The sequence below is a fragment of the Haemaphysalis longicornis genome, unplaced genomic scaffold (genome assembly GCF_048455015.1).
Source record: "Haemaphysalis longicornis isolate Haplotype H1 unplaced genomic scaffold, Haemaphysalis longicornis Haplotype H1 scaffold_3, whole genome shotgun sequence".
Taxonomy (NCBI): domain Eukaryota; kingdom Metazoa; phylum Arthropoda; class Arachnida; order Ixodida; family Ixodidae; genus Haemaphysalis; species Haemaphysalis longicornis.
Genome location: NW_027526335.1, coordinates 69,429,062 through 69,439,182, shown reverse-complemented (window position 1 = coordinate 69,439,182; position 10,121 = coordinate 69,429,062). Strand labels below are relative to the sequence as shown.

Below are 10,121 nucleotides of genomic sequence, written 5' to 3'. Positions count from 1 at the left end.
TTTCTTTCCGCAATAATATGTTGAAAAGTGTCTGCATGCTTGAGTTCGTTATTTTCGACTCCCTCCGCAACCCGCAATGCTTTCGCCAGGTGAGTATCGTGTTTTAGAGTGATTTTTACCTGTTTTCGTCGCGAATTCGTGCAACATATATTTTCTTCGGCTGCGAATGGTTGAAGCACCAAGGAAGTCGTACAGGCCGGGTAGTAGCTCCGCTAAATTACACTAGCTAATGCAGTCGCATCATCTCTCGTCGCAAGTGCTCCTTGGTTTCGGTTCGCTTGCTTATCTAACCACCCGCGAGCGTCCGACCTTGAGCTGGATGATGCGCCCTAAGAAACTTCTTTTTCTTTTTTTTTTTCGTATGGGTATCTCAAAGCGACTGAAGCTCGAAGGCGCCGCGCTGGCCGCGTGCTGAAAGCTCCGTACAGGAGCCGCTCAAGCGCCGGACCGCCGGACGGCACGGGAGCATACGCTTGCAGCGCCGTCGGACGGCACTCTAGACACTGCGTTAGTGTAATGCGATTTGCTGCATGGCGGGGTGTATTGTACTTATCGTCAGCCTTGCACGGAACCGGCGCTTCCGCTCCCTCGGTGTCTCTGCAACGCGCAGGTCGTGGCTTGTTGGAATGCGGTTTGAGCGAGGATACCGAAGAATAAACATAAGCTATTACTAGATATGTCGGTAGAGATACGATTTCGCGATTGTATTATCCAATTTTCGGCAAAAATGTGATCGCAATTAAACGCACGAAATTGGTGGGGAACGAAAAGAAAAATGTACCAAGCCGAAAAACGCTAATATGCCGAATCGTATCAGCGAGATTCCGCGGTACTCGGTCGCAAGAAATTTCAAGAAACCAAATAGGGCAAAAAATGTACAAACCGACAAAATTACATAAGTGAACTTAATTACCAAATCAAGATCTTGTACATCTACCCACGAAAAGCAGACAAAACAATTCCTGGAGGCACTTAACTCTGCTCATGTGCTTTGAAAGCGAAAGCGTTGTGGCACCTAACAACATCACATTTGCATCGTTTCCTTCGTTTCCGTTTCTTTGCTATACCTTGTGTCAGCTAGGTCGTGGCTCGAATGAAGATCGAATGGGAGGAATTGTAAAAGGTTTGCTAATTGAAAAAAAAAACAAAAACAACAACAACAAACAAACAAAAAAACTGAGGTTACAGTAGACGAGGACAGAGGAGCACGGGGAGAGAACGTCTGACGCGGTGAACGGGCGTGAGGCGAATCTGCGCGAAGGAACGTACACGATACCTCAGTTCAATTTCTCTATTATTAAACCTTTATTTCTCAAAATGTAGTTTCTCCTATCGGATCTTCATTCGAGTCACGACGCAGCTGACACTTGTGTGTGTCTCTTTCTTCGCTTTCGCTTTTTCGCCTTGCGGTGCGGATTACGTCAGCAAGCACACTGGCACACGCCACAACTTCCTTACAGTCAGGGTTCCGCGCAGCTGGTATTTACCTGTTGTATTCACGTGCCGTCCTTTTGAGGTTTTGCCCGCCGCGGTGGCTCAGTGGCTACGCGGCGTTGTGCTACTGAGCCCAACGACGCGTATTCAATCCAGCCTTCGGCGGCTGCTTTTCAGAGGAGGCGAAAAGCGAAAACGTCCGTGGGTTGAGATTTCGGCGCACGTTAAAAATCCCCCGGCGATCAAAATTAATCCAGAGCCCCCATACTACGGCGCGCCTCATGGCCCATGGGAACTATACGGCGCGCCTCATAACCCGTGGTTTTTTGACACATAGGTGTCAAAAAACATGGGCTACGAGGCGCTCCGGATTAATTTTGATCATCAGTTCCAGTCCACACGACCAGCTTCAGTTGGTGGAAAGGGCCATCGCAGCTGGCACCACGAGTGGGGTTCTATAATATGAGGACACTACTCCGCAATTTTTTTTTTTTTGCTAGTAAAGCAATTTATTCCCTCCCTCTGTCATACCCCGTGGGTAGTTTCGGCGCATTAAACCCCACAATCAATCAGTCATGTTCAGGTCACGCGGCACGCGTTATTAATATATAACTTTTACATTTCAAAATCATAGCTTCTGGGTCATTCCATGCCAAACGTCCCAGCCGTAAAATCAACCATCACGGATTCGCTCAGTAAAAATTGTGGGTCATCCTCACATGGCCCACAATGCTCCCTGAAAGTGTTTTTGTCCAGAAAAATTTTGTTCTTTTTCTAGCGGTCGTTTTATCTCCTGGGTTTAAGGCAAACTTACGTCTGTGAAAAAATTAATGAAAAAGTAACTTCTCTTACAACGGCAACCATTTTTTGTGAACATCATGTTGAGGCCCTGGGCTGTTCTATGCCGCCGCATTTTTAAAATATTTTTCCTTTTCTTTGCTGCGATTACGCCATTCAGAAAATACACGATGTCGAGCGTTTTCAAACATTTTTAGCAAATACGAGCACATTCTCTCAGCCAATGAAGCATTTGTACCTGTATCTCAGCATTGTGTAAAATTGGTAAAAACTATATTTACACTAAGGAAAGGTGAAATGTGCGAGAAAACGTTTGTCAAACTTGGAAAAATCTCCTTTCTGGCCCATATTCACCTTGAAATTGCGTATTGTTGTGCTCGTAGTAAAAATATCAAATACAAGCCATTCACTAACACAAATGATCGCAGTTTATTTCAGAAAGTTTAATCAGAACAGTTTTTGTTTTAGCAGAGAAAAAAAATTTTCTATTTGTACAGCAACACTACTTCATACCGTTGTTCCACAGAGAGTCTTCTCTGCACGGCATGCACCTGCCTGCATGAAAGAGGCGAGAGCCAGCGGGTTTGCGCTACAAGAATACCTTTCGCCGCAATGGTATTTGTAGGGTCAGTACAGAAAAAAGGAAGAATTCGCGTGTTAGTGGGAAAAGTACAGCTGGAGTGCGCCCATTCCATGAGTGCGGGTAACTCAACGGCTGGACACCAGATCCGCATTTCACCTTTTTACGCATTTCGCCGCAACCTTGTAGACTTCTGTAAACAAGGTCACAAGTTTCTGTCAACAAATGACACGTGGCGTTTTCCCGTATTATTTGTTTACGACGAACAGCTGGCTTTAAGTCAGCCCACAAGGAATAGCAGAGCTAAGAGCGCGTTTTTTGTTCAACTTAGCTAGCAACCCCCGAGCATAATTCTCACAAGAATTATGACTAAACCATCGTGGTCATAACGTCTTCTACATATTGCAATGTGCTTACAACTTTCTCCTTTCGCACGCGAGGTTTCAAACTCGGTTCGAGCTCCGCGCGCCAACCGTGACGTGCTCAACCGGACGGTGACCTCATTGCCGGATGTGACGACACCGACCGCTTCAAAGCAAACGCAGACTTCCGGAGGTGTGCGCGGGCGCCCAGCCAATGAGCTGGCTGGGTAACGTGATCGAAAGGTACTGACTACAGTGACGGGGCCCCGTCACTTTAAAATCTGCACTACAGTGACGGGGCCCCCTAAAGTTCCGTCCAGAGGAGACACAACTCGCGTTGAGAGCAGTCTCTCTTGATTTTTACCCAACCGGCCAAACCGCTACCGCTCACTGACTAGCCAGAACCACTGATAATTATTAATCATCATTAATAATTACAGATGGCCGGACTAACTCTAGCTCTATCCGAACAGATCTCCAAGCCGCCACCCGACGCCCGCTTCACAATATTTCAGCGAGAGCAGTCGGTCTTGATTTTTATCTAACCGGTCAAACCGCTTCCGCTCACTGACTAGCCAGAGTCCCTGCAATAGCGCGGAGAGCCGGGAGCCGCTTCCTCCATGCGCGCCGCCGACGGGCTTTGGCAAGCAGCCCCCTCCGCCGCCGGTTTCTCCCCCGCTGATCGGGTCCACGGCTCACATGGCTCACATTTGCTGCCTCGGCAGGATCCGACGGTGTGCCGCTACTCTACTTACTAGCCACCGCCGAAGCACGCAACCACACCGGTGAGTTAGCCCCTGCTTTTTTATTTCTACGGGTGAAAGAACGCTATTGTTGATCACTTTGCGAAAGCAGCGTTGTGGCGCGGTTTGGCTCCCCGCGGACTGCGGTGCGCGCGGCCATGGAGACGGCGGGATCGCGGGATCCGCTGTAACGGGGTCGAAGCTCGCGTCGTGGCGTGCGGCTCGGTCCCCCTTTTCCGGCCTGTACAGCTGGCCGGCAAAAGGAATGCTGGCAGCTACTGTACGCGCTCAGCTAAGCGGAAACGTTGCTTTCATTGCATCGTACGCGGCTGAGGCATGGGGCCGCTGTGTACCGGTGACTACAGCGCGCCGGCGAGCGGTGCACGCCGATCGTTATACCACCGGTGGAATACGTAAACGGTGCATTTCGTCGGAACACATCCGCCTATGCTAATAATTTTTTAAAATTTCGTACTGGTGATTTGACATCCGCCATCGTCGAAGTGTGTTCTGGAATATTTGTTTCTAGGAATGCTGAAATTTGCGTGCGTTTTTGCATAGTTGTCTTTCCAAGATCACGGCTGCTACCGCGGCCGAGCGCTGAATCGTCGAAGTAGTGCAGAAAATCGTAAGGAGCTCATTTCTGGAAGGACTATAATGAAACCTGATGCCCGTTACTGGTGATGAAACGGCGCAAAATCTCCAGACCGGTCTATCTTGCTGCCGTGTATCGGAAACCCACTGTTCGCGGCCACAGTTTCTTTACGAAATAGATGAACTCAAAAATGGGAATTTTCGGATAATGTGCAGCATTCTTACCAGTCACTCCGCTATACATCGACCCCCTTTAAAATAAGTAAGCTTCACTACACACACCTTTACATTGCTAGGAAAATAACTCCAGGGCAATATGATCATTCTTACAGCAAAATATGAGGGCCCCAGGGCTTTTTATTATATACCTGCACGTTAAAAGGTGAAAGTGCACGTTAAAGATCCCCACGTGGTCAGAATTAATCCAGAGCCCTCCACTGCGGCGCGCCTCATCGCCTGCGTTGCGACGGATCAATCAATCAATCAATCAATCAATCAATCAATCAATCAATCAATCAATCAATCAATCAATCAATCAATCAATAATCAATCAATCAATCAATCAATCAATCAATTTGAAGCTCTTCAAAAGCTTTCGATTTATTTCCCTTGTTCGTCTATTTATCTGTTTGTTCGTCGAACAAATTTCGTTCGCATTGTCTGCATTTATTCGCTTATTTGTTGGCCATAATCGAAGTCTCGTCCCAAGTTGCGAAGGGTGCTGGCGCTTTTTGTTTGTTCGTCGCGTCTCCTCGGCAGTACCACGTTTGTTTTGCATATGCATCCCAGAATCATAACCCAGGCTTTAAGGGTCAATTCGCACATTGGCAAGGAGAACCGAACTGATGGGAACTGATGGTCAGTGGACGTTCGTGGATTGTTGATGGGCATACCCCGAATGCTTTCGAGTTTTGCATCTGATTGTAGAAGTATGTGTTAACGCGGAAAACTTGAGCGTTGCATGCACCTGCTGATTGAAATCACTAAAAAAAAAGAAACACCGAGAAGTTGCACTGCCGTATGCAAGGTATGCCCAAGCGAGTCGTTGGCGCATCCTACGCATGCGTAATTATTTTTTCAGCTTCATTTCCCTGATCTTGGGCGTGCGCTTATTGCACGAGCGCTGCAGTCCCACGCGTCTGAGCGGCACTTGGCACATCGCCAAATTACGCAGGAAGCCCACATGGAAATGTTTTTTAACCGGTGATGTGCGGCGACGTTCAAGCCGATACGCGTCCCTCGCATCCTTTTTTTATTTAGTAGTTTTATTTTACGTGCGCGCGTATGCTACAGTCGCCGAAGTGAAGGTCAGGGGCACTCCTCCGTATAGGTTTCTCTGTTTTGTCTGCGCCTCACCGCAGAACTCGTGGCCCAGTTTTTCTAGCGCATGTGTAAACAGAGCCTCTATACTCAGACTTGGCGGCCTTTCAAGGAGTTGCCGCCACGTATTCAACCAGTTTAACCACCCCGAAACTGCGCATGTGTAAACAAAGTCAACGGTAAAAAATTTACTATCTGAATTAGCGGTAGCTTGCGTTTAACGCCGTTCAGAAGTCGTTAAAGCTCGTTGCTGCTACTTGTCGCCCACTCGCGCCAATGTAGGCGATGAGAGTAACGAAAGCGACAAGCGTGCGTATCTTGATCCTACAAACCCGAAACATGCGACTTTTGGGGTTATTCAGTCTACGTTGGGATCAAGAAGACCTTTACACCAGTTATCTTCACTGACTTTTGTTTGGTTTTACGTTTACTTTTACTGAAATGTTTTAGTAGTCATATCACTCAAATGAACAATTATCCTTTGGCGCTATTTGCCCTCAGTCGGTCTTGCGCCCCAAAAAATCCAAATATAGAAGTGGGAGGCCATGACCGAAGCGTCATCACGAGCACTCAAGAACGAGGCAGGGTGAGACAACGTGTGCAGACAAAGATGTCGCTGCAGACAAAACTTTGTAGCAGTCACATTCGTTTCATTCGAAGCCAACGTCATTTTTTTTTTCGATTCGTTGTGTACCTCTGTTGCGTTTTATTTCCTTCCAGGGCCATTCGACATTATTTTCTAGAGCAGGGCTCAGTGGATTATGCAGCTAACGGCCTCAGGTTCTAATCTTCCGTCAGCGACCTGCATATATTATTTCGGACAGGTTGGTGCTAATTACTCCTATCTCGGCTATTCAGAGCAAAAACACGCACATAAAGAATGATGGTTTCCTTGTATTCCTCTTTTGTGTCAATTTCTACTTTGTTTGGTCGCGGGTGATTTGCGCACTCAAAGACACAAAAAAACCCTCCTCTCTCTTTCCTCATAAATGCACATATCGATAAGAAGACACCGCAATCGCTGATCTTTGCCCGTTCAGGACAGTCCATTGGAGGCATCGACTGGTACTGACGGCGCTAGGAGGCAAATTTTGGGTCCACGTTTGACGCACAGTCTCTGTCAAACTTCTCTAGGCCAAGCCAAAAGTGCGCAGGCCGCAAAAAAATTCAGTGTGCAAGCTTGCATCCCGAGCGAGGCTGAAACGTTTTATGCCGGACAGATAGAGGAAACACCTTTATTTCTTACTGCCATAAAATAATTTTGCCACATTTAAAGGCGGAGAGCTTATTCTTTGGATTCTTTGTGGCCCAGAAGGCTTAGGATTGGGCTAGAAAATTTTGGCAAAGGGTGTACGTTAGGATGGCTGGCATGCCCAGTCTCGCTAAGCTCCGAATTCTGTCCCTTCCCTGCAACCCACTTCTCTTCTCCCTTTTCAACGGCCGGTCAAGAAGTTGTATTTTTAAATGAATGAATTGTCAGAGGCACACCAGCTCGCCCACGCCCTTTTAGTTGTTTCGTGTTTTTTTTATACAGTACGTACACAACACTCCTTTCCTAATAGAGTCTCAGTTGTGAATTAGCGTCCGTCCAGTGCCCCTCTGTTGCTCCCCCGTGTCAGTTTTGTTTTCTGCTGTCGTAGCAGGGAGGTCAGGAACCACATACGACTGTCGGGGGCACTTTGATGCGAAAAAAAAAAAAAACCGCCCGTGTGTCGAGATTGCGGCGCACTTTAAATAACCCCAAGCGGTAAAAATTACTCCTAACCCCTCATGTACTACATAAATGGACCCACGGAGCCAGCTCGCACATCCAACGCTGCCCGTATTGTGACGAGAAGTGTATCCCTAACCTGTACCATTTGATATGGCACTGTGAGCACTTCAAGAGCGGTCGCGAGCCACTATTGGACCTCGGTTCCCCACCCGGAGATGAAGGAGCGCACCTGCAACGCGTTCGAGAGGTCCCATCAGTGCTTGAGAAAGTTATTGAATACGCACTAACCAGTGGTCTTTGCAAGCTGGCGTAATAACCTGGACCGACACCTATAAAAATCGTAGCACCTCTCTTCACGGTTTTTGCAGTTTTTGCATTTTAAAGTCCGTGAACATATAGTTCACGGACTTTAAAATGCTATCCACCATTTCATGTGTTTGAACGTTGAACATTATTCTTTTTTTCGATTATTCCCTACCTTCCTTCATGTCCCTTTCCTTCCCCAACAGGGGGGATTCATGCCCCCTCTGATAATAAAGGCATTCCTCCTCCTCCTCCGGAGCCCTCCGCGTGCCCCACAGCCCAGGTGCTACCCCGTGTTGTACCCCAGAAATTTGAATTTTTAACTAGGAGCGTGAAGCCGCGCCCGCCATGTCTATGAGCTCACTGAGCCCAGCACTCTTCCCCATTCTCCTCTGCTATTTCCGGTCTGATAACAGCTTCGCGATACGGGCGGCTCGCGAAAGCGAACGCAGACGACGGGAGCAGTGTTTGGGTCCGTACCGCACGGCGGTCTTTGTGCACGTTACGTCTCAGCTACGAATTTCGCTTCGCTTCACAACGAAGTTGTTAAAAAAATGAAACTTCTTGCCGACGAAAGAACGCTGTACGAAACTTCTTCCTCTAAAACATGCTCATGGTTGTGGTGATGCAACCAATGGCACATAAAGGTAAAGACCGAATGATGCAACCTTGTCAAAGGAATTATTTAATAAATGTCGCGCACACTGACAGCAACGTATCCAAAATGCACCGGACACAAAATGAGGCTTTAGTAGGAGCTATTCAGCAGCGGAAATATGAATGCTGCTTATTAAGGAGGGAAGTTGGGGATCAAAAAAGTATTGCAAGATTTATTGTTATATCTTCAAGAATTCACGAGCTAGCTTCGTTCCTCTCCCTCGCGAACATGATAGGCCCAATGCACAGGTCTGGCTTCAGAAGCCCGCAGCACGGTGGTTCTCGCACGCCTCTCGCACACCGCACCAACCGTGCTTCGCGTTCTAACCATTCGGTCATGGAGGAAAGAATACTCAGGAGAAGCCCCTAGCATCCCAATGCATTGCAAAACGTGGAGGAAGTGACGTCATTTTAATGACCCCATAGACAGTGTTGCCTAGTTTTTACGGCTGTCGCGGCTAAATGCCACGGACAATTTTTGACGGCGCTTTGACTGTGGCTGCCTCGCTACGCTGGCAACACAGCGCGGTCGCTATCGAGTCATCGTCGTCGGCAATATGTGCACTGCAGCTGATTTCGCAGCGTTTCTTCTACTGCCGTTTCTTTTGTGGTCTAATGTTCCTCCGAAGGCAACGTTCGATGGTTAATAATTGGCGTCGTCGGTGAGCATCGTTGCCGTTCTCTTGCGGCGATATCTTGGCGATTCCGAGCAGTGGTTTTCCATCCTTATCAGTCTGCGGGTGAGAAGGTGCGCGTTAGCAGCTTCGTCAAGTTTTGCCGGGTGCGACCACCAACCCGAAACGCAACAGTGAGAGAGAGAGAGAGAGAGAGAGAGAGAGAGAGAGAGAGAGAGAGAGAGAGAGAGAGAGAGAGAGAGAGAGAGAGAGAGAGAGAGAGAGAGAGAAGAATAAACTCTATTTCGAGGAATAACAGTGATTATGCATCATGAAAGCGATACTGGGGGTTAGATCGCTTGATGGCTGTCAGCGTGAACTGATCCGCGACCTCGTCAGCCCTGGCGACCAAGCGGGCCTGTAGGTCCGGGTCCGAGCTGCGCAGCGCGGCCTCCCACCGTTCCTCGGAGGGTATTTCGGAAAGGGATTTTTCGGGCAAGCCCAGATGATGTGGGATTGTGTGGCGTGACCGCCACATAAGCAGCAAGCCGAAGTAGGGTACCGAGTTGGGTGGATGTGCGTCAGGACGGCGGGATTTGGAAAGGTGCCTGTCTGAAGAAGTCGCCACGTGTGAGCCTTAGAATTGTCTTAAGTTTTGTCCGCCGGAGGATAGGTCAATCGGGAGAGGCGGTAGTACATAGTGATGTCGTGAATAGAGACCAGGCGATCCCGCGCAGATCGCGCCCTGTGGTAGGGATAGAGGCTGGGCCCAGCCCGGATCGTGAGTCCTCGGGTGTGTTCGTGGGCCGCTTCGTTCCCTTCGAGGCCCGTATGCGCGGGCGTCCAGGTCAGAACTGGTTGTCTTAGGGGTCGGGTAGAGTTTCCTGTCAAAATTTTGAGTGCCGGCTCCGAGATGCGTCCGGTGGAAAAATTTTGAATTGCAGTTTTAGAATCAGAACTGGGAGTGGGGTCGAGTGTTAGAGCTAGGGCTATGGCCGCCTC

General features: G+C 48.5%; 1 protein-coding gene across 1 annotated transcript in view; it reads left to right on the top strand.

The window, feature by feature from the left end:
- Positions 1 to 3,448: 3,448 nt before the first annotated feature.
- LOC144174584 (major facilitator superfamily domain-containing protein 6-like) overlaps positions 3,449 to 10,121 on the top strand; it is a 28,910-nt gene continuing 22,237 nt past the window's right edge. The window contains exon 1 of the mRNA XM_077703357.1: positions 3,449 to 3,959. The gene's annotated coding sequence lies outside the window, so the exon portion shown is untranslated. The remainder of the gene's footprint in view (positions 3,960 to 10,121) is intronic.